Here is a 24,945-nt window from a genome sequence, read left to right on the forward strand (position 1 = left end):
TCGTTTCATCTCCTCCAATGTTCTCTTGCCATCTTGGGGCTACATTTATTTGTCTCTTTCTTTAAAAAAAAATCTATTTCATTAGCCACAGTTCCTCCAGTTCAATGCCAGTCCTTTCTGCAGGTCACCTCTAAGGTTCAGGCTCCCTACTGATGTTACAAGGAAGGGGATGAATCTACTGTTTCCATTTTCCAGTCTCGACCTCCTGCCTGTCAGAATGAAAGTTTCTTTACTCCCCACCTAAAAAAAGGAAACTGAAGAGACTGGTGCAAAATTTCTAGAAGGAAAGGGCTTAATGGTTTGAGTCCTCCTTTGGAGGTAGTCCCAGGGGGCTTTATCTCATTCAGTGACCCCGGAGCTAAGCCTTCTCTGAAAACTTTAGGCCACCCATATATCATGAGGGAGTCAAGATCCTGTATAAAAGCTGCATGGCTCATTCTGGGAATATGGGGACCAATATTTCACATGGTAGGAATTGAATTCACTGGTTTGTCCAGTAAAGCCTGAAATCTTATGCTGTACACAAGACTTCTATGTTTTTTCCTTGTGATCAGTATTTCCATTTTGCCTTAGATGAGGGGTATTTAACCTTTTTTGTGTCATAGACCTCTCTGGCAATGTGGAAAAGGCTATGAATCCTTTCTCAGAATAATGTTTTTAAATATACAGTATAGGGGGCAGCTAGGTGGCACAGTGGATAAAGCACCGGCCCTGGATTCAGGAGGACCTGAGTTCAAATCCGACCTCAGACACATAACACATACTAGCTGTGTGACCATTGCCTAACCCCCCCCCAAAAGTTACAAGCCATTCCCCAATTGATAAAAGGTCAAAGTTTATGAACAGACAATTCTCAGATGAAAAAATTAAAGCCATCATATGAAAAAATGCTCTAAATCATTATTGATCATAAAATGCAAATCAAAACAACTCTGAGGTACCACATCACACCTATCAGATTGGCCAACATGACAAAACAGGAAAATTATAAATGTTGGAGAGGATGTGGGAAAATTGGAACACTAATACATTGTTGGTGGAGTTGTGAAATGATATTTGGAACTATGCCCAAAGGGCTACAAAAATGTGCATACCCTTTGATCCAGCAATAGCACTTCTAGGGCTGTATCCCAAAGAGATCAAACAAATGGGAAAAGAACCCACATGTACAAAAATATTCATAGCAGCTCTTTTTGTGGTGGCAAAGAATTGGAAATTGAGAGGATGCCCATCAATTGGGGAATGGCTGAGCAAGTTGTGGCATATGAATGTAATGGAATACTATTGTGCTATAAGAAATGATGAACAGGCTGACTTCAGAAAAACCTGGAAAGACTTATATGGTCTGATGCTGAGTGAAGTGAGCAGAACCAAGTGAACGTTGTACACAATAACAGCCATGTTATACAATGACTAAGATTGTTAAACTGAACCCTTCTCAGCATTACAAGGATCTAAGACATCTCCAGAGGCCTTGGGATGGAAAATGCTGTCCACATCCAAAGAAAGAACTATGGAAGTCGAATCCCTATCACTTATTTTTACCTTCTGTTGAGTTTTGTTTCATCTTTCTGATGGTTCCTCCTATTGGTTTCAATTTTTACTTACAACTTCACTAATGTGAAAATATATTTAATAGGAATGTAAATGTAAAGCCTATATCAGATTGTATGCTGTCTTGGGGAGGACTGGAGGGAGGAAGGGGGAGAAAAAAGTTTCAACTCAAAAGCATATGGAAGTGATTGTTGATAAATCAATAAATTAATAAAATTGGAAGAAAAAATAAATGTACAGTATAAAATACATTGATTAAAACTAACTATATTGAAATAGTTATCAAAATATTTTTAAAAACAAACTCACTGACCCCAGATAAAGACCATTAAACAAACAAAAAAATCGCAACAAAACTACAAAAGAGGCAGTGGAAGAGACTCCAGTCCTGTTGTTTCTTCCCATTATCCTAAACTTCCTTTAAGAAAAGGAAACAAACTCAGACCCTCTTTCTCTGTGTTTCCTTAACTTTCAGAGATGAAGGGAATTATGCCAGACTTCAGGGTTCGAAGCACTCTCTGAGAATGGCCATAACTCTAACCTAAAAGTACTAGCCTTGCTCTGTGTCCTTACTGCTTTCTAGATTTCCGTTTTTAACCTAGAGCAATCAGAAATTGCAGGACAGACAAAGCTCTTTACATAGAATGAACTGCCGCTGAAAGTAAACAAAGAAGATCGGGTTCGGGGAACCAAAGTTTCAAAGTGACTGAAAGAAAAGTCGCTGCTGATGGAAAATGGTATCAAAGTCCTCAGGGGGAAAAAATTACCTGAAAAAGGAGACAAGTTTGGGTGTGATTTAACCTTGGGTACTGGTTCTGGAGAACAAGGGGAATGTCACCAAAACACATTCATTAACATGAAGGCATCAACCAGAGCAAGAAAGTGCTTTGCCAGGTTACTGGCAACACAGCTGATGCTGGTCTGTACACCTACGGGAATTTTTCCTGGCTTCTGAACGATGTTTGTCTGAAGAGTTCAGTCTCTCTTTTGACCACACCATACAGATCACAAGGAGCACGAGATGTCTTGGTTTGTATTTGGACATGAAGAATAGACAACTGGCAAATGTAAGCAGACAAGAAGAGAGAACAAGGTAGGAAAGGTCTTCTCCTTTTACACCCAACACCATACTTCAGTTCTTTCCTTTTGCTCACAAGCACAGAAGAACCTGTCCCTCAGCTAAATGATACAACCACATAGTGGAAATCTGTAGGTGGTCCCAAGAGGGATATTGTTGTATTCTGAGAAGGGAGGGGGAGGTTAAAGAAGGACCTGAATTAAAGAATACCTTCAAGAACCAAGCTGTGTCAACTGATGTCATACCTTTGTATATCAGCAGGATGAAAAAATTTTTATTTTCAAAGTAAAATTATATCTGCTTGTAATTATTAGTATTTAAAGTACATTGCACAAATAGGAGATATTTTAAAATTCTTGCATCAATTGATACATTGATGTGCTTGATCCTTCTAGTGTTAAAACCCCTCAGATCCCTTTGCTGACATTCTTCACGGTATTTTGGAGCTTGGCCTCCAGGTCTATGACTGGTTGTATGGGTTGTGCTTGCTTGGTATCTGCTTCATACAGAAAGCCCATTTTTTCATAATCCAAAAAGTGAAATTGCCACTTCGCAAATTCCCCACTTCCAGTCTCCTCCTTCCTAACCTCTCTCTTTAGTTGCAATCAAAGGATCATGCTACATGACATCTGTAACATCTATTCAAAACATCGGGTGGTGAAAATGATCAGCCTACTGGAAACAGTGACTCTATGTGAGCCCACTTGAGTTTTAGGGTCTCCAGGACTTGAGTTGATCTGTGCTGTTAGGACTTCCATTTTATGTGCAGCTAGCAAAACCAAACTTCCTGAGCTCAGCAAGTTCTAACATGAGGGACTGCTGAGCCAACAAAGAGAGGACTTCTCCCTTACAGGAGAGGAATCCTGCACAAATTGCTTGCTTAAGCAGTTCTGGGACACTGGGGAAGGAAGAGATGAAAAAGAGAAGGAGGTGATGAAGAAGGATCTGAAGTACAGGTGGAAATATGCCGATGGGGCAGATGTTCCCGAGTACCTTTCCATCAATCAAGAAATATTTATTGAGTGATTATGATGCACCCAGCAGCACCTGGTACAAGGCACAATGCCAGGTGCTGCTAAGAACAAAAAGACAAAAATGAACCAGTCCCTGTCCTCAAGTAGTTGACATTCTAGTAAGAGGAAGATGTAAAAGAAGTCTTACATATGATTGCTGCTCTCAAGGAGCTTATGATTTAGCTTGGAAAATGAAAAAAAAAATAACAACAAAACAAATAATAATACAAAGCTACATCTAATTTGCAACCAATTTATGCGGTAAAAGCTATGAATTCAGAAAAGGGAGAAATTAATGAGGGGCAGAGCCATAGCGAAGGGCTTAAAGGATGAGGATGTGGATAGACGGAGGGAATCCCAGGTGAGGGGAAGAAGATGAGAATTGGGGAGGAGGAGCAAATAGTTAGGAGTTGCCAGAAGTTCTTTATCTTTTTTGTTTCATGGACCTCTTTTGAGTCTGGAGAAGGTTTTGAACCCCTTCTCTGAATCATATTTTTAAATACACGAAGTAAAAACATGGAATTACAAAGGAAACTACTGAAATAGTTATCAAAATACTTTAAAAACAAGTTCACATGCCCCAGGTTAAGAATAACTGGCAGAGAGCTTTTAAAAGCCAGGCAGAAGAATTCAGTCTTGATGTGATAGGGAACCAGGAAAGGTTTTTGAGTGGAGGAATGATACGATGAAAGCCAAGTTTTAGGAGCATTAGTTGGGCAGAGGTATACAAGAGAGATGAAAAAAGGAGACAGAAGTCTGGGAGAGTGGTTAAGGAGGCAGTGGTAGTAATCCAGGTACAGGTGAAAATAGTTTAGATGATAATGGTGAGCACAGGAATGGAGAGGCTTTGTTAAGCAATCCTAGAAGATTTTGTGGAAGGAAAAGATGAAAAACAGAAAGAGGTGATGAGGAAGGGTTTCAAGTACAAGAGAGAATATGCAAATAGTGTGGATATTCATGGGTTTTAGGAGTATTAGTAGATGGTAGAGGTATGCAGGAGGGATGAAAAGAGGAGACTGGAGTCAGGGAATGTGATTAAGAGGTTTGTTTCAGTAATACAGGTATGAGGTGGTAAAGTCATTAATAGCATAGGATGGTGGGTTTAAGAATGGAAAAAACATTTCAAAAGAAAGACTGACAGAATTTGGGAATTAATTATATATGGAAGATGAAGGAGAATGATGTATCAAAGATGATGCCAAGGTTTTGAGCCGGAGGGCATAACTTCTCAGAGTCAAAAAAAAAATTCTATATAAACACTGGACATCACTTACCTTTTAGCCCACCTCTCCCAACACATGTAAGATATGATGTTAATAAAATAAGGAATATTTCTTTTCAAATCACTCACTCAAAGTAATGATTTTGCCAGGAGAATAGTAAGGAAGGTCTTAAAAAAATACTTAGCTCCTAATAGATTCCTAGCGAGTTTAGGATGAGAAGCAAGGGTAAAAAGAGGATTTGTGTTTAGTAGTGTGCACTCTAACACACACACACACACAAACATTAAAAACACCTACTTATGGCTATAGAGTAAGTATAACTGCTCCTTCCTTCTCTCGCTCTATTGCATCATTGCTCATTAGAGTACAAAGCAGCATAAGACATCATTCTCTGCCCTCGAAGAGCTTACAATCTATCCAGAGAGACATCATGCCCACATGAAAAGTTTGCAATGCAAAGCATGATGAAATCAAAACAAATGAGCAGGTCCACAGTGCTGACTGATCTCTCTTAGGAGTGTAATCTACACTTGTGTCCCCTAGAACACCCTGGCCTCCCAATTCAACTTCCTCAGTTCCCATGAACTTTACATGACCCATATAGATAACAGCACTTTCAGATCTCAGCATCATTCACAATTGTGTTATTTCCATGATCCATAACTGATTAAAACTTTCCAGTCTTCCATGCCTCCCCTTTTTACACTCCGAGTCTTTACTCTCATGATGACCTTTAGACCCGCCACCCATCCTTCACTTCTCCATCACTCACATTTCTTCCTTCATAATCTTGACCCTAGGTTCACCAAGGCAGCTGAATTGCTCTCCTTGGCCTTTGAATCTCTTATCTACTTGTCCTATGGCAGTTTACATCTTACCAAACCCCAGCTCTGAGTTCCCCCATGACCCATCTTCTCTGCTCCTATTTATATATTACTGGAGGAAATTATGCAACTGTGTCAAGTGGGTCCACTATAAATTTATGTTATCTAAAATCAAACGCTTTTGATTTTGAGCTGGAAGGGCCTTTAGAAGCTAGAGTCCAACCCCATAATTTTTAAAACTGGCAAAGAAAGGCTGAGAGAGATTGTGTGATTGCCCAAGATTAAAGAGCTAGTAAATGTCAAAGGCAGGGTTTAATCTCAAGGCTTCCAAGCTCAGAGCTCTTTGCAGTAGGCCACCTGGGCTCTCACCGTTGCACAGAAAAAGCCTTTTCTCCTTCCTTGATTGACTATCATACTCTTCAAAACAGCAGCAGTTCCAAAACTTCCCTTCTTTCTTTAGGCCCTCTCCCTATACCATTCCTGCCCCTTTTATCTCCACAGAAGACCTTCCTCCTTTACTAAGAAAACTAAGACCACCCTCTTTGAGCTCTCTCTTCTTTTCTCCACACTTCATACCCCTCTGGATAATTTCCCATTCCCATTCTCCACTTCTTTGCTCCAGTCTTTGAGGACAGGGTGGCCCATCTCTTTGCCAAGGCCAACTCTCTATATGTATCCTTGATCCTATCCTATCTCCAACAAGAGGTTGTACCCTCCCCTTCTCCTCTACTCTTACCTCCATCATTATCTCTTATACTTTTTCCCCTTTTCTTCTTCTCTTTTTTAATTTTTTATTAATTTATTTTGATTTATCAACAATCACTTCCATAATTTCTTTCACTTTTAATCTCTGCTTATCCAATGGCTCCTTCCATGTTCAGTTCGCCATCCTTAAAAAAAACAACCCAAAAAGCCCTTCATTTGATCCCTGTCCTCAGGGAGCTCATATTCCACTGAGGAGAAAACAACATGCTTCCAACTATTTAAATACAAGACTTATATAAAATGAATATAAAGGATTTGGAGAGGGGGAAGATACGGAAGGACTAGCAACTGTGGAGAAGTCTAGTAGTCCTTGTACAGATGAGGAGAGGCCTCTTACAGGAGGTAGCACTAGATCTGAGCCTTGAAAGAAGCTATAGGTTCTAAGAAGCAGACATTACAAGAAGATGAGCATTACAGGCATGGGGGTGGGGCAAGATACAGCCTGCACAAAAGCGTGAAGATGGGTGATGTAAGGTGATGTACTGGGAACATAAAGCATGCCAGATCAGATAGAATGCAGAATGTATGAGATGAAGTAATGTGCAGTCTGCCTGGCCCAAGAGGTCAGAATTAGGAACAACATGTGGCAATGAGAGCCAGGCAGATTTTGGCTCGAGGTCAAGAAAACACTTCCTTAATAATGACAGGTATCCAACCACTGCCTCTGTTGGAAGTGGATTCCTCCTCCCTGGATGTCTTCAAGCAGAAGGCAGATAGATGACCCCTTTCCTGGAGAAAGGATTCTTATTCAGGTATGGTCTGGCCCATGTGACTCCTGGGGTCCTTTCCATTTCTTGGAATCTGTGTAATGCTACAGGAGGTCTAAGAAGAGAGATCCCTGGGTGCTGAAACAGCATGACAAGTCTTTGTAGAGAAGGCAGGATTTTAGTGGAGGCTTCGTGTCTGTAAAAGATGGTTAGGGCTTAGGTTGAAAACAGGCAAGAAGCATTCTTTAGGGAAGATGTGGATACAGAATTCTGTCAGTCATATCTGGGGCACAGTGAATAGAACAGGCTAAGGAGAGGCTTCTTGTAGTGGGGATGCAGGATGAATATCAGCTGGACAGGCAGACTTAGCTAGAAACTTCTGAAGGTCAAGCTCAAGGGCCTGAACTTTGTCCCATAAGCATTAAGCAACCACTTGAGGTTTTTTTTCACTAGTGACACGATCAGTGAGTTTTTAGGCGGGTCAATGTGACTGCAGTGTGTGGGACAGATCAGAGGGAGGGGTGCTAAGGCAGTTAAGAAGGCCATGGTCATGAAGTGATAAGGACCAGCCTGAATTTGGTTCTGGTCTTCCCTCATTTTTTTCCCCTTCAACAGTGAATAGATAAAGGGAGAACAAGACAGTAGAAGTACAGCAGAAGGAAGACTAGATAGCACATGGCAGTTGGTGGCTGGATACAGGAGATGTGCAGGAAGGAGAACTTAACCTCTTAAGGCCAGAAGATTAGATTACACATTTGGAAGTGGAAAGGACCTCAGAGGTGATCTAGTCCAATCCTCTCACTTGACAGTTGAGGAACCTGAAGTCCCAGGCACTGGTTAAGTGACTTTTTGAAGGTCCCACAGGGTCAGAGGTAGGATTAAACTCCAGGGTTCTGTGACTCAAATCCAGTGCATTTCTTTGCTGAATGACTGGGAGAATGGTGGTAACATGAATAGATATTCCTTCTGCTGCACCTCTACTGTCCATTTTTCCCTTTCTTTACCTACTGTAGAAGAGCAAAAAAAAAAATGAGGGAAGACCAGAATCAAATTCAGGCAGGCCCTTATCACTTCATAACAATAAGGCAGGAAGCAGACCTGTTTCTGAGACAAAGGTGATGATTTTGATTTCAGCAAGGTTAAGATTGAAGATGATGGTTGATAATCCAAGTAGAGATGTCCAGGATCCTAGAGAAAACTGAAATGGAGTTAGAGAAACAGCTTAGGCTGGCCATTGAAATTTGGGAGTCCTTTGTTCAGAGGTCAGAGTTCAATTAAGATTGAATGAATTCTCTAATGGAATGAATGGAGAAGAGCAAAAGGCTTTTAAAGACTGAACCTTTGGTGACAGTTAGCCAGGGGTACAAAGAAGGAAAAGGAACCAGTGAAGACAATGAAGGAATAAGAATTAGGAGAATATAATATCATGAGGCCAAGGTAGGATGATCACTGGAACAAATACTTAAAGTTGAATGGGAACTTATTGGTCTTTGAATCCATTTCTCTCTCATTTTACAGACAAGGAAACCAAAGCCCGTAGAGGTTAAATGACTTGCCCAGGGTCACACAGCTAGTAAGTCTGAGGTAGGATTTCAACCCAAATCTTTATGACTCTAAATCTAGAGTTTAATTCACTTTATCACTGTATCTCTAAGTAGGATTCAAAAAAAAAAAGGGAGGGGGTATGGTCAGCAGTATTCAGTGATTCAAAGAAATCAGGAAGAAGATATAAGAAATAAAGACTGAGAAAAATGCCATTAGACTTGACAATTAAAAGGTCACTGTGAACGTTCACAAGTAGATGATATATTGATGAAGGAAGCCAGATTATAGGGTTAAGAGGAAGTAAGTGGTAAGGAAACACAAGTAGCAAGTGTAGATCATTTGTGCATACCTCTAAAAAGTATTTTATTTTTACCCCACTATGGATATTAACCGGTACATGATCATATTCATGTGTTAGGACCATTAGATGCAGAGAAAATGCTGATCTTGCATTGGTAGAGTGCCTCAATGGGAATTTCCTACACCAGTCCCTATCCAATCCTATATTGCTTTTTATCCACCAGTATCGTAGACAAGACTCATGATTTGGATAATGATTAGATGAGACAGTCTCTGAGGCGCTTTCCAACTCTACGATTCTATGGTTCTTTTGGATCAAAGGCTCAAATAAGGAATTACTTATTGTTCCCAAAGATAACCGATAGGCAGCTCACTGAAGAAATATTGCTGTTTACTATACGGTGGCTATCAGAAAGGTATGGTTTACTTTTTTAACATTTAAGAAGAAAATTAACCAAGTTCAGGTGCTAAAGTACAAATATTAAGAAATAAAACTTGCAGAGAAGACTACAGGTCTGGGCCTATGGAATGGTACAGCTACTGAGGTACTCCATCCAAGCATTTCTGATGTGTGCCTCTCTTCTGTATGATGCTCAGTGATGCTGCTCTGCCTGTACTGCCCTAGTTACAGCCTTCCTCACCCTTTATCACAGAGGCCTCACGCCAAACCCTGGTCAAAGCCAGAGTACTTCCCTTGGTACTGGGCCTTCCTGGCTTTCCAGTCACACCTGCTTCTTGACAAGCCTCACATGATTAACCAGCCCACACCCAGGGTTCCTGTTGGCACTAGTTTCTGGAAACTGGAATGGTGTCTCTTCTCAAATTTCAAAATCCATCTTTATAGTTTAGAAACAAAGAGTCTCCCTCCCCAACCAATCAACAGCTGAAGTCTCCTAACTGGAACATGATATCTATTTTCTCCTAGGACTGTTCGTGTCTTCAATATCTTCTAAACACTTGTAACTCGGTGAGCATTCAATCAACCAACATAGACTCTATTCACTAATAGAAGAAGACCTGCTACTCTGCATCCCGCCCTCGAAAAAAAAATCCACCCCAAACAAATGATTCATATAAATATAGGCTAAATGTTTTATCTTAATTCTATGGGAATAGGGACTATATACACATTATTTCATCAGTATAGGGGACTCTTGGGTAAGGAAAATTCTCGATACCAGTGCAGGTTGACACAATCTCTGCAACTTAGTCTTAGAAAGTTTTCTAGAGCATTGAGAGAATTAAGTAATTTGCCCAGGGTCATATAACTAGTATATGTCAACACAAGACTTGAATCCAGACCATCCTGGCTTTGAGGCTAACTCTCCATCCACTGCCTCTTACCAGTATACCTACATGGCAAATAGACACAAAAATGCATTTGTTGTTGTTGATTATTCCCTGGACTCCTTAGAAAGAACTTAAACCAAGAGCCCCTCAAATTAAGTTTGCTGGCTAATGTGGGGAAAACATTATTACAAAGTCCAAAAGAAATGTATCCATGGACCTGGGAAGAGTCACTTCTTTCCCCCCAGAGAAAAGTAAATTGACATCCATTTTCTAGCACACACTTGGACCTAGGCTCCTTCCCCTGGAGGCCTGCAGAGCTCACTATAATTCCTAGAAGTGTATCATAGCTGGGGCTATCCCCTGGGAAGGGAAGGGAGACAGAGAAGGAGGTTATCCTCCCTGGAAAAATGACTGCGAAATTCCTGAAGGGAGAACTTGGCACCCAAAGTGATTCAAGTAAGAGGTGGAATGCCTGAGAGCAAATCACCACCTATGAAGTGCTTGCCTTGAGCTAGGTTTCACTGATCACAAATGTTTGGAAATTAATTGAAAGTCCTGGGAAAAGGGCAAGGAACTCCAGATAAGCTCTAAAGAAGAGCTGGTGCTCTGGGAGGTTGATATGATGCAGCGAGGAATAGGGTTTAGGGTGGGATCCATTTTACTCATCACCAACATCTTACATGGGCAACATCAAGTCATAATCACAGACATCAAAGAGAGTCTTACAAAGGTAATAAAGCCACAAGAGGGCTGTTTGTGGGGGTATGTGTGGAAGCATGGAATAATCCTCCTGGATTTTGCCTTGGTGAAAGAGCTTGGGTACAGAGGTGGAGGAAGGAAGAAAGTTATGGGCTACGTTTAGATAGAGAAGCCTCATCTTTTTTTCTTCCTTCTAAAAAAACGCAGCACCATTTAGTGGAGATGCTTCCTGTTCCCTCAGTGGGCACCTCCCCCAGTCATCGCCCAGATGGCCAGTCAATGTACCAGAGAGATGAGGATGCTGATGCCCTGTAATCCTAAGGACAGCGTTTTTTGGATTCAGGGTTACAGATCAGAAGAATGCAGAAAGCTGCTTCCTTATGAGCCTCTCCAAAAAGAAAGGCTTTAGGAAGAAGTACTGGATGTGGAGCTACAGAAAGAGTCTACAGCACTGCAGATAGCTACCTGTCAAGCTAACATAAAGCTCATCTCTCCACCTTCAGTGCAATATTGGGCAGACCATGAGTTATACATACTAATATGTACACATACATACAAATGGGATTGGGTACCAGTTGTACAACCTGGTGTACAACTGTATCTGAGCTTCTCAAATTCTCACTCTAAACTTCCTTCTTCAAAGGATCACAGATTTAAAGTCAGAAAGGATCTCAAAGGTCATCTATTCCAACTTCTTTGTTTTACAGATGAAGACATCAAGGCCTAGAGAAGGTTAAATGACTTACCAAAGCCCCACAGGTAGTAACAGAGCTAAGATTAGAATTCAGGACCTCTTCGCTCCAAATCCAGGATTCTTTATCCTTATCATGCATGACCTTTAAGTCCCTCCACTCCTCCCTGACCCTCCTTTGGACTTCACAGTCCTGACCCTAGAGTTGAACAGTTCAACCAATAATGCCCTCTGCCCTTGAATCCCTTGTCTATTTGACCTTTTGCCACTGACCCACACCGACTCTTCTCAGTTTCCTGGGTTGATCACTAATTTCTTAGCTCTACTTTTGCTGCTAATGGTTCTTGTTTAGCTCTGGATTTCATGCTTCCAATCCAAGCTTCTCTGCAGGTCCAAATCTTTTCTGATGAGACTCTAACCACCACCCCAACCCCTACAAGCCCTATAGGCCACAGACCAGTTCAGTTTGGTCTCCCACAATGACAAGTTAATAGCATTCATGATATTTCTTCAACATTGAGAGTTCATCTTTTTTCTTTTTCTGATGTTGGAATTTGGAGCCAGTTTATCGAATGTTCCTGTCATTATTGCTTCAGGCTTAATTTTGAGCATGTGGTCATTTCGGTATGGGAGCACTATTCTGAAATTCCCAAGCCCAAGAAAGTCACACTGTCATTTTTGAGATATGCCAAGTCAGGTAGGGCAGAGACAAAGAAGCAGTGGGAGGGAACTACTTCAGAGCCCCCTCACAAAACTTTCCATCTGTCAATTCTTGGCTGGGGATGCTGCAGAGGACATCCAAGAATCAAGCTTGACTTTTGACACCTTGATTCTATGATTCTGAGTCTCCTGTGGAAGGTATATATGGCTCAAGAAATAATCAGGGCCCGATAGCTCTTTAAACTCTGGGGACAATTCGATCTTATGGTGTTGTTCTATTACATTAATGAGGTACAAGGAGATATCCTTTCGAAAACTAGAAAAACCTGACAAGCTGAGCTAGCTAAATCCTGCCAGGGTAGCTTTTGAGTTTTCAGGCTGCCCACAAAAAGTATAAGCTTTCTGGACTTGCTGGTCTCTAAGCCCTTTCCAGCTTTTTTTTTGGGGGGGGGGGAGAATCGAGATAGATGAATGGAGGTTAATTTCTTTTATTACTATCTCTTAAATTTAGGTTTTCTAAAGGTGCAATATCTTCACAATCCATAACACTAAAATCCGCTATTTTTCTTCCATGATCCCCTCTCACCCTCATCTGAGCATGCTCTTGGACAAACAGGATAAGGGACAAAGACCTCGAGAGATCTGAGGTGCAGACAGTTTCCAGAAAAGACAGAAAGTGTATCCATCCCCCATAAAAGTTCCCATACATAATGGGCTACCATGAGAAAACCATTACCAGCAATAATGTCCCCCCTTTTCTACCAGACAGTTTATGAAGGTTGGTGATTTCTTCACATGGGTTCTTCTGTTGTCTGTGTGAGAAATGAACTGTATCATCTATACGCCAAGTCAGTGTTTCTCTCTCATCCTTGTTTCCCACACCCTCTCCAAAGCTCTCACCACATCTTCCACTTGAATCATTATACACCAATCCAACTTTGCCCCTTTTCTGCTGGAACATCACCCATTCACCACACTTTTCCTCAGTGGCTTGTCAAGGCTCTATTCTACTACGAGGAAATTCCTTTTTGCTCTTGACCTATTTATCACTTCTTTTTTTCTATCCTCTCCTTAATGGAAACCTGGATCTGCCCAATTTTTTTCATCTCCTATTGTTTTCTTAAGAAGGGCTTGCCGTGTTCATCCAGACTCACAAAGAAGAGTATGGTAACTCCAGGTAGGGTAGGCTGGTTTTGCAACATGCCTCATAGGCTAGGTTAGTTTTTCTCCAAAAAGGCAGTGAAATCATTCTTGAGACTTGATTAGTCCAATGGAATCAGGCCTGAACTATTGAAGTAGCTTCCCAGGTGCGTATGGCTTAAAAAACTATTAGGAAAAGTAGTAGCTTCTCAGCCTTAATGGATTCCATGCTGCTTTTTGAAACAGATGCATCTCTTTTTTTTTTTTGAGGCAATTGGGGTTAAGTGACTTGCCCAGGGTCACACAGCTAGTAAGTGTTATGTGTCTGAGGCTGGATTTGAACTTAGGTCCTCCTGACTCCAGGGCTGGTGCTCTATCCACTGCACCACCCAGCTGCTCCAAGATATGTCTCTGTATAAAGATGAAGAGAGCTGCAGCCAACTGAAGCAAAGCTATATCTTTGTTAAATATCCTTCCCATGCTATTGTTAAGTAAATTTACTTTTATAAGATGTTAAATAGTCTATAAGTGTCTTATTTCATTCTAAACGAGCCTAAACCACCAGACCAGCCTGAGTAATTAATAATAATAATCAGCATATTTATATAGCACTTTTAAGATTTGCAAAGCACTTTACATACGTTGACCTGATCCAGAATAGAGGGGTAGGGGTCAACCTTCTACCCATCTCATCAAATCTCAGGCTTTTTTCCACTTATCATTAGAAGTCCATGACATTCATCTTTTTTACCATTTACACCTTGTGCATAGTGGGCACCCAGTAGATATTTGTTAAATGAATGGATGCTAACCACCTTCAAAACCTATTTCGACCTTCCAAGGACCTTCCAATTTTAGCACATGGATCGCATTTTTCCTTTTCTGCCATGTCTCCGGACATCATCCTCAATGACTCAATATCTGTACACAATAAACTTATATTGATGACATCTCTGTCTTTTTTACCTCATTCTCCTAAATCTCTATTTAATATCAGTTACACCCTGGTAGTGCTACAACTTCAGTCCATCATTTACTAGGCTCTGCTCTATTTCTGAAAACCGGTGGTGTTCTCACTTCTGACTACAACCTCTTAACCCATCTGTCATTTTAGTCAATCAATCAATAAAAATTTATTAAGTGTCTACTATGTGCCAGGTACTGTGCTAAGTACTGGGGTACAAATAGAGGCAAAAGACAGTCCCTGCCCTCAAGGAACTCATAGTCAAGTGGGGCAGACAACATATAAATAAATATATATTCATATCTCAGACACTTAACCCTTACTAGCTGTGTGACCTTGGGGCAAGTCACTTAACCCTGATTGCCTCACCAAAAAGCAAAAAAAAAAAAGTGATTTAGAACAAATATATACATGGCAAACCACACACAGGATAAATAGGAAATAATAAACAGAGAGAAGGCACTGGAATTAAAAGGGATTGAGGGAAGGCTTCCTATACCAGGTGGGATTTTGGTTGGGACTCAAAGGAAGCTAGGGAGGTCAGCAGTTCGAGTGGAAGAGATTGAGCATGGGGGACAGCTACTGAACTGTACCAAGACTTACATTTCACTCTCCCTTCCCATTTCATGCAGGCCATTAGACCCTTCCTGGCTTCACTAGACTGATTCCTTTTCCACTCTTGGCTCTTAAGTCAGCTACTGCAAATGCTACCTTCTCTACTACCTTGGGCCAAGACCAAACACAAACTCCCAATTCTGAACCATACCTAATGTTTGATTTTTTTGCTCCAAGCAATTTTTTTTGTTCCTAGCCAAACAATGCTACAAGAAGACAAGGAATCATCTACTGACCACGCTCTTTAGAACAGAAGAGTTACAACAGGGAATACCTAAAGGGGATGACAATTTGGAGGTTTAAAACTGTGCCAAGTAAGTGAGCAATATGAGACTGTACTTGTGATTTGCCTTAATTGTTCATAGTCTGTGCTCAGTGGATCAAAAGTTTGGAGCTGGAAGGGACTTTAAAGGTCATCTACTCAAACTTCCTCACTTTACAGATGAAGAAATCGAGGCTCTCAAAGGTAAAATGAGACACTCAAGCTCAAACAGGTACTCTTGAACAAGTATTTCCAAATCTTGTCCTTTTCCCCCAACTAAAACCAGGCTATTTCTCATTTTTCTCTTACATGGTAAGGAAGAATAGTTGTTCATATGCACAATTACAATAGAGTAAGAAAAGCTGCTTAGGAAGAAAAAACAGGGGGAAGGCTAGAGCCAAAGGATAAATCTTCAGGACAAGAAGAGCTCTTTGTTTGGGGGCAGGTCCATTTCATCAGGCCATTTCGGAGGCATTTGCATTTTAAGGGAATACTGAATGAGATAACATAGCAAAGTGCTATCTCTATCCATATCAGATTTGTGATTCCAATGGTGTAAGGAGTTGTTACCAGGGAGGAATTCGTACCAAAGCAGAGCACCTCTAGACTCAGAATCCTAGAACTGCCTAGGGTAGTGATAGCTACGTGGCCTGCCTAGGGTCACACCTCCTGTACTTGGAAGGGGCAAGCAGAATGTGAACCCAGGGCTTTCTGACTCTAAAGGCAGCTTTTGATCCACTACTCCACACAAAATGTCATTAGCTGTCATTATTCTTGTTACTGGTGACACATTTCAAGAGACACTGGTAAGCCAAAGTATATTCAGAAAAGAGTGAAAAAAATGATGAGGGGTTGGAAACCATGTTATATGAGGAACATTTCAAGGAATTGGAGATGTTTATCAGTCTGGAGAAGGGAAGGCTAAAGGGGAAACAGAATGGCAATCTTCAAAATCTGATGGGCTATCACATAAAAGAAGTAATAGGTTTATTGTATGGCCTCAGAAAGCAACATTGGTTAAAAAATGTTTGTTATTGATTGCAGAAACCATTATTAGAATCAATGAATGGAAATCAGATGGGAATGGAACTTGGCTCACAGTGCTGCCTTATGAGAGAGTGAGGTTCCTGTTCTAAGAGATAATTAATCGAGGTTAAATATATATCAAGGACACTATATAGAAAGAGATTCCTCCACTAAGTAGAAAATTGGACTGGATGACCTGGTACAGTGGAGAGAGCCCTAACCCTAACCTTGGATTGGAAGTCTGAGGCCCTATTTATTACCTGTGTAGCCTTGAGAACTCATTTAGACTATTCGACCTCTCTGGGCCCCAGTTCACTCAATTATAAAATGAGAGGGGCTGTACTAAATCACCTGAGGCCTTTATAAGATAAGATGCCTGATTACTTAGTAGGTGCTTAATAAATGTTTTTTGACTTGACTGAGGTCCCTTCCATCTCTATGTGTGTGTCCTAGTGATCTCTAAGGTAATTTTAAATTTTAAAACTCTATGCTTTGATGTTTGGTTGACTGGCATAACTAAAGTGGATGCTAGATACTGCAATGATCTATGACATATTGCTGGTTAGTCTTTTCTGCTAACTCTATTGTTATTATTTTTTTATTTTTTATATTTTTAGGCAATTAGGGTTAAGTGACTTGCCTAGGGTCACACAGCTAGTGTCAAGTGTTTGGTCTGAGACTGGATTTGAACTCAGATCCCCCTGATTTCAGGGCTGGTGCTGTATCCATTATGCCACCTAGCTGCTCCAAGTTATGGTTGTATTATTATTAATTATTATTATTATTATTTTATATTTTTACCTGCTAACTCTAACAAGTACTAATCAAACAGTCAATAAACATTCAAGTGCCTACTATGTCCCAGGCACTGATAGGTCCTAGGGATACAAAAAGAGGCAAAAGACAGTCCCTTGCCCTCAATGAGCTTACAGTCTAATAAAGGAGACACTATGCAAATAAATATATACAAAGCAAACTATATACAGGAAACATAAGAAATAATTGTGAGGGAAGGCACTAGAATTAAGAGGGGTTGGAGAAGGCTTCCTCTAGAAGATGGGACTTTAGTTGGGTCTTAAAGGAAGCTAGAGGTCAGTAGTAGGAATGGAGGAAGGAGAGCATTCTAGGGGGACAGCCAGATAAAATGCATGGAGTTCTGAGGAGTGTCTTGTTCATGGAAGAGCCAGGAGGTCAGTATCACTGGACTAAAGAATATGGGTTTGGGAGTAAGTTGTAAGAAGACTGGGAAGGTAGGAGGGGGCTAGGCTATATGGGGCTTTGAATGCCAAACAGAGTATTTTGTATTTGATCCTAGAGGAAAAAAGGAGCCACTGGGGTTTGGGGGGGGAGGAGTGAACTAAAAGAAACTAGGGATACCAAGAGGCAGAGATAAGCATGGAGTACATACCAGACATGGGCCACAGCCAGTGACAGGACACAAGGAGATGGGAGTGTTGTGGATGAGGAACAGTAAGAAGGCCTGGAGGTGTAACCTGTTCTTCACGGTTTAGGGTGCGGGTCCCACAAATACCAGACTAACTAGATGCTTAAAGAAAAATAAGGAAATCTAACACATAATAGCCTTGTGCATTTATCCTCCCTCCAGAGCTGGGGTTCTTTACCTGCTTGTGTGTGATGGACCTCTCTGGAAGACTGACGAAGCTTTTGGATAGATCCCTTCTTAGAAGACTGTTTTCAAATGCGTAAGTTAAAATACATAGGATTACAAGGGAAATCAATTCTACTGAAATACAGCTATAAAAGCATTAACAACAAAAGTTGACAGATCCCAGGTTAAGAACCCCTGCTCTGGGAGAAAACTACACTTTTCAAAAAGGCACAGCCCTGAATTGACATGCCTGAGTCCTTTCTTTCCCCAAAATTATATATTTATATGGCATTTGAAGATTTATAAGCCTTCACAACAACCTAATGATATAGGTAATGAGGTATTACAAACCCCATTTTACAGATGAGGAAGCTAAGGCTCAAAGAGATTTGACTTATTTATGAACAGAGTCTACATTCAAACCTGGGTCTTCTAGCTACAAGTCTAGCTGCCTTTCTCCAACCTACCGAACCTCCAACTCACACCAGTTGTGTATCTTTATGGCATAAGCAATCAGCTGGTTATTTTAACAAATAAAGACAACCAATTTAGACATTTCAGGCCTCAAAGGGGAATTTTATTTGGCCTGCAATATCCATTCTGGCTGTCTATACAGCTTGAATTAAATCAGATAATTGCCAATTTTCCCAGGGTTGTAGGCCCAGCCAAGAAACACCATTACAGAAAGCTCTCCAATGTGTGGAATTTGCAAGAGGACATCCTCATTACCCATGTCAGTCAAATATCCTCTTTTGCTTCCAGTCCCTTCATTTTCTCACTGCCTTTTTACTAAACCTATCCTGCTTAAGGCAGACTGAAATAAGGTATTGTACAGAGAATGGAAGGAGAATTGAATATTTGTTTCAGATAAATATCTCCATATTTGAACTCAATCATAAAGTCAAGCAACTTGCATTTAAAGAAGGAGGAGAGATGAATTCCCAACACCAACTGAGTCCTGTTTGAGGAATCTTGTCTATTAGTAAACAATTCTGGGATGACTGATTTTGTGCATCTTATTTGAAACATGAAGCCAACTAGACACCAGGCACCTGTTGTTTGGCTGACTTCCTTTCTAAACAACTTCTCCTCTCAAAAGAGGGGAAAAAAATCTTTGCTACATAATGATTTTTGCAGATAAATGAAACAAAGAGAAAAATAAAAATTTTCAAATTCTTCTTCCCTGAAATGAAATGACTTCTCTACTCTACACTCCCTCTTCTCTGAAAATAGAGGAGCTATTCAAAAAGGAAAAAGAAAAAAGAAAAAAAGAAACTGAATAGAGTAAGGAGGAAAGAAAAGAATGAGCAAGAGAGAGAAGGAGAGCGAGCCCCAAGGGGGTGGTGAAAGCCAGAACAGCAGAAGTAAAGAAAAGGGAAGAAAAAATAAAAGGGAGGGGAGGGTGGATTGGAGAAAAAGAGACGGACAGAGAAGCTTTGAAAAGAAAGAATGTTTTCGCCTTGAATACAGTGTGCATGAAAAAAAAAATGCTTGAAAAGAGACAGCCCCACGAAATGACCTCTCATTCAGAGAATGTGCCAATCACAACTACAATGCAAATCCTTTCTTCTTTTTTCATTCTCCTCTTTTTGAGAGAGAGAGAGAGAATGAGAGGGAGAGAAAGAGAGAGAGAGACAGAGAGAGAGAGAGAGAAGGGAGCATAAGAGAGAAGAGGGCAAGAAAAGGGAGTTAATTCCTAAAACTGAAGAAAATAAATTCAGTTAGGCTAGAGAAACAAAACATCCAAGCTGCTTCTTTAAAATGCTCCAGCACAAGAACACTGCATATATGTATGGTGAGTTCACACTGGGATCCTTGCTTTAAATTTAATGGCAGCTTCCAAATGAAAACTGGGTAGACTTTTCTTCCTATCTCAGTCATTATCTAGGTAATCATTCCGTCTCATTTCAGAGCTAATACACTCACCCCCACTACCCTTATTCCTGGTGATTTTTTCAGGTCTTTAACGATCCCAGCACCAATTTGGTGTGCTGGGGAAGAAGCCACTGGTCATATTTAAATAATTTGCAGGGTATTTTGTAGCTTCACATTATGAGTTTTTAGTGTTCTAATGTCCAAACTCCATTTCTTGGGTTCATCACTCAAAAAGACATATTATTAAGTGTTCTTCTGAAGTAGGGAAATGAAATGAGTCTGATGGTTACAAAAGTTCTAGAAAGGGCAGGAGTCTGAGTGGGCACCCACCAGGATGACAGCTATAATCAAGACTCAGTCCTCAGGGTGGACCTTTAAAACACTTGTCCGATCACGGCTGTTAGGTTCTCTCCATCAGCGGCTAACCCCAGAACTGGTATTCTTCCTTCTGCTCGATAGTAGAAAGGCATTCTAGTATCTGACAGTGAATGGGCAGAACATACCACGTGGTATTCTTGCAAAGCTTAAATATGCTTCAGTAGAATGGAAGCTCCTTGAAGGCAAAGACTTTTTCATTTTTTAATCTTTGGACTCCTCAGTGCTCAGCACAGTTGTCTTGGATATTGTAGGACATAAGACAGTGTTTGTTGTTCTGAACTGAAAATGGGCCTTAGAAGAAATGTGGTCTCAGAAAAAAGCATTTCAGAATACCTTAGATTCCCTTTCATTAATGGCCGAAGAGGGGACTGGGGGGTGGGGGTAAGGTCAATATCATTTAGCTGAACAGTCAGAGATGTGGACTACTTGTCTTTTCTGACTGTAGACTACAAAAATACTCCCTAGCTTTTTCTTCTTCCTTTTTTTTCTGCTCTGTCTCCTATCTTGTATTACTCAGCAAGAGTCACGTTTCCTAAGCCACAGGCCTTATATTTCCACTTTGTAGGGAAATTTTACAGCTGATTGGTCTATCCCTCTCTAGCCACAACCATCCCTTGTTTGGTTTCACTCACTTTTGCCACACCAACCCTCTTTCTTCTCTCTTCATAACTTTAAAGACAATCAGTCATATACAAAGTTAACTGCAGTACCAGGGGTACCACCAGCAGGGATCTCAGATGTCATCTAGTCTAACCCCCTGATTTTACAAATGAGGACGCTGAGCCCCCAAAAGGTAAAATAACCTAAGGTCCCACACTTAATAAGTGGTGGAATCTGAGTTTGAATCTAGTCCTCCGACTTCCAGTCCAGTGCTCTTAACGTTTTGCCAGGGGCTCACTTTTTCTCTTTCACTGTGATATCTGAAATTTGGTCCCTTTAGACAAAATATCTTCTTGCCCCTTTGACTAATTTGACTGGCCTGGCCTGTGAAGTCTGCCAAAAGAGAACCAAAAAAAATGAATAGATGGAGCTCTTGAGGAAGGAAAACAGAGAATTCAGTCTTTGTTATGCTTACCTGGGAAAAGATGTTGATAAATTGAAACATACCCAGAAGGTCCACTAAACTAATCAAGAATCTGGGTAAGGAATGAAAGAAAAAAGAAGGAAGGAGCAGGGAGGAGTATGAACTTGGACAGAACTTGGTCAAACAACCAGCCAGAAGGAAAATATAACCATTATCATTATCATTAACTTATTTCCCAGGTCTTCTGGAGTATTGATATCCTGCTAATATTTAATTATCCACGGTTACCCTCTCTTCCCAAAAATATTTGTTTTAATTAAAATAAGTTAAAATTAATTTTCTGTTGAAAAATCTTTGCAGAATTTCACTATACCTTTTGCAACAAATGGAGATGCCATGAGTGTCACAAAACTAGATCCGGGAATCACTGCTCTAAAGACACCAAAAATGAAATCAAAGCTGGGAATGCTCCTTGGAGAAATTCAGCAGAGAAACAGAAGGAAGTAGCAGCATTACAAATATTTGACAGTAGAAAGCTCCTCAAGAGCAACAGAAGTTCAGTAACACAATTAGAAAGAAAATGGGATAGTAGAAAAGTACTAAGGGAAAAACTGGATATTGGCATGTTTCTCTGACAAAATCTAATTCGCAGAAGAGCCACCTCCCCAGGAGATTTGCAGACACTACCTAAAATCATTTCATTGCCACCCACATCACTCAAGAATACAGGAGAAACTCCTTAGAGCAAGCCCTACCCACCACTCAATATGGCCTTCCACAGAGCCCTAAGCTTGGGAGCCATCTTCCTCCACATCATCAGAGCCAAAAGAATCGGTGATAGATGATGTATGTGACCCAGTAACTAGGTCACACAGGTAAAGAGGGTAGTTGTCAGCTGCTCTGCACTGTAGCTACCCTTTCTCCTGCCTCTAACATAAACTAAAAAATTCTATTCCACCCCACACGCATACAAATTTCTACTATCTGCTCCAATTTTTATTGGCATTTTGAGTTTTTATATATTAGGATATGGCCTCAATTATCTAGAGACCCTTTTACCTAGGAACCTAAGCTGAGAAACAAGAAATAAGGAAAACAACAGTTTTAGAGTCAGTGCACTCACTGCAAAGTCCACGGGCTTTCTTCATAAGAAAATTCCACCATCCTTCACTCATTTTGTTGTGTCCATGACTCTAGTAAATTTGCCTATCTGAGCTCAGACCACAGCAGATTAGGAGCTTGCAACCTGGAAGGGCCAGAGCCGAGGAAGAGAAGAGAGCCAGTAAAATGGCAGCACTAAGAAGTGATAAATGACAGGTTGATAGACTGACTCGAGAACTCAAAAAGCACAGCAATCTGGGGCTGCTTACAACAGGGGCAAACAGATCTCCACATCTCAACCGGTCCTGAAAGCACCAAGGTTATCATTGCCCAGGACAAATAAGTAACGTTCAGAATGACTCTGAGTCATCAAACAAAGGTTAAACCAAGTTTCTTGACCTAGGTTCTTAACCTAGAATTGGTGAACTTAAAAAAAAATTGATAACTATCTTAATATACAGTAGTTGATTTTCCCATGTAGTCTCATATATTTTATTTTATGAATTAAAAATATTTTTCTGAGAAAGTGTCCACAGACTTCACCAGACTGACAAAGGGGTCCATACAAAAAAGATTAAGAACCTCTGGGTTAAATTATATGGAGAACAACTTATTTACGAGAGTAAGGAAGTACATGTATTTCAGATAGATTCCTATCTTTCTCAAATAAAAACTTATTCCAATCTAAAGTCAAAATTTAAAAAAAGTTTTGGCACTTAAGATTAATTATCTGGAAAATTCACCGCATGTAGATGCCTCATTTCCCCCCAATGCCAGACAGATGAGATATTATTTTACACGTTAGCTTCATGAAATTCCCTTAGTTGCACAATGCATTTTTCTTCCAGGAAGAATTCAGGTAGCTGCTACTCATCATCTCATCACTAGCAGTTATATTTGTAGGAAAACTTGCCAGGTGCAGTGGCCTGCACTGTGAAGATACACAAAACAAGGGTTCTTGAATGTTTCTCTCCTAGGACCATTTTAGCAAGATGAAAGAATCCATGAATCAATTATTCCCCTCTTGTTAACAAGCCACCCATACCCTTCCCCCCCCCACAAAAAAAAAGAAAAGGAAACACACCCAAAAAAGGACCACAACCCTTCCTGAGGTCAGAATACTCTGACCCAATCCCTTATGAATACCTGACCCATGTCCTTTTGTGCTGCAAGAATAGGGGAGACACTAAGCACAGAAGGGGTGCGTGTATGACTCGAGCTTAGAGGATGGGGTAGAGAAGAAAAGGACAGAGAGTGGAACCAAGGTGCCGTGTTGGATATGTATTCCATCAGCAAAACTTTCTGTACGGGGGGGCAGCTAGGTGGCGAAGTGGATAGAGCACCGGCCCTGAAGTCAGGAGGACCTGAGTTCAAATCTGGCCTTAGACCAAACACTTGACACTTACTAGCTGTGTGACTCTGGGCAAGTTACTTAACCCCAACTGCCTATAAAAATAAATAAATAAATAATTGGGGGAAAAATGCAAATAATATTAAAAAAAAAAAGAATTTTCTGTATCACCTAGCACTCCCCCACCGCTGCTTTGTCCCCTGTCCTCGGCCCAGGTGGCTCCCATGTAGCAAAGGTCTGACTAGTGGGGCTTGGCTATGAGATGCAGGCTCTGTCTGGCCTAATGAGGCTGATGGAGTAAATCAGAGACTTACTGATAGAAAAGGGAACCAGAGAGCCTGAGAACCATCAGGGATTCAAAGGCTGCTCTCCAAAGCTTTCTCTGTATCATTAATACTCACCTCCCAGGGCTAATTTGAAAATTAACAGATAGGCATGTAAAGAACTTTGCAGATCTTAAAGCGCTACACCAATTTGCTTTATTGTCATTAATTATTATTGTTGTTACTATTCTGACACCTCATCTTTATCCCTGGTCGTCACAACCTCTGAGTCTCAGTTTCTCTGTAAAATTAAAAGCATAGGGGCAGCTATGTGGTACAGTGGATAGACCACCAGTGCTGGAGGCAGAAGGACCTGAGTTCAAAACGGTCCTCAGATACTCACTAAGTGTGTGACTCTGGGCAAGTTACTTAAACCTAATTGCCTCCCCCCCACCCCCCAAAAAAGAAAAAAAGATTAGCCTAGGTGTTATCTAAGATTCCTTCCAAAATTCACATTCTGCATTTCTATATTTCCTTATTTGACCCTTACGCTGAATTATGATTCTAACTGTAGATCCTGTTTCCTTTTCAGTTCTGGTCCTTCATCTGACTATTCACTATTTACCTCACCCTGGCCTAACACCATGATTTATTACTCTTCCATCTTGCCTCTTGTCTAAGCTTCCTTCCCTCCACTCAACTAGCCACCATTCCAGGACAGGTTTTTATCACTTCTCTTTCTCTGCTATGCTACTACTATAGTGGCCTCCTCATTGGTCTCCTTGCCTCAAATCTCTCCCCATTCCATTCAAAATTATTCTCCTTGAAGCATGAATCTGAGCCTGTCACTATCCACCCCCTACTCAATCAACTCCAGTGGTCCCTTCTCTATAAATGCCTGTGCTTGGCATTTAAAGCTCTTCATAGCCTTCATGTCTTTCCAGTCTCCTCATACACTACCTGTTTCCATATACTTTATGGTCCAGAC

At 40.7% G+C, this 24,945-nt stretch overlaps 1 protein-coding gene across 3 annotated transcripts in view; it reads right to left on the minus strand.

Annotated features, from left to right (window-relative positions):
* The window catches only part of ZNF710 (zinc finger protein 710), an 83,943-nt gene that overhangs the window by 28,095 nt on the left and 30,903 nt on the right, over window positions 1-24,945 (minus strand). The gene's annotated exons all lie outside the window — the stretch shown is intronic.

This window comes from Phascolarctos cinereus, unplaced genomic scaffold (genome assembly GCF_003287225.1).
Source record: "Phascolarctos cinereus isolate Bilbo 61053 unplaced genomic scaffold, phaCin_HiC Scaffold_3;HRSCAF=262, whole genome shotgun sequence".
Lineage (NCBI taxonomy): Eukaryota > Metazoa > Chordata > Mammalia > Diprotodontia > Phascolarctidae > Phascolarctos > Phascolarctos cinereus.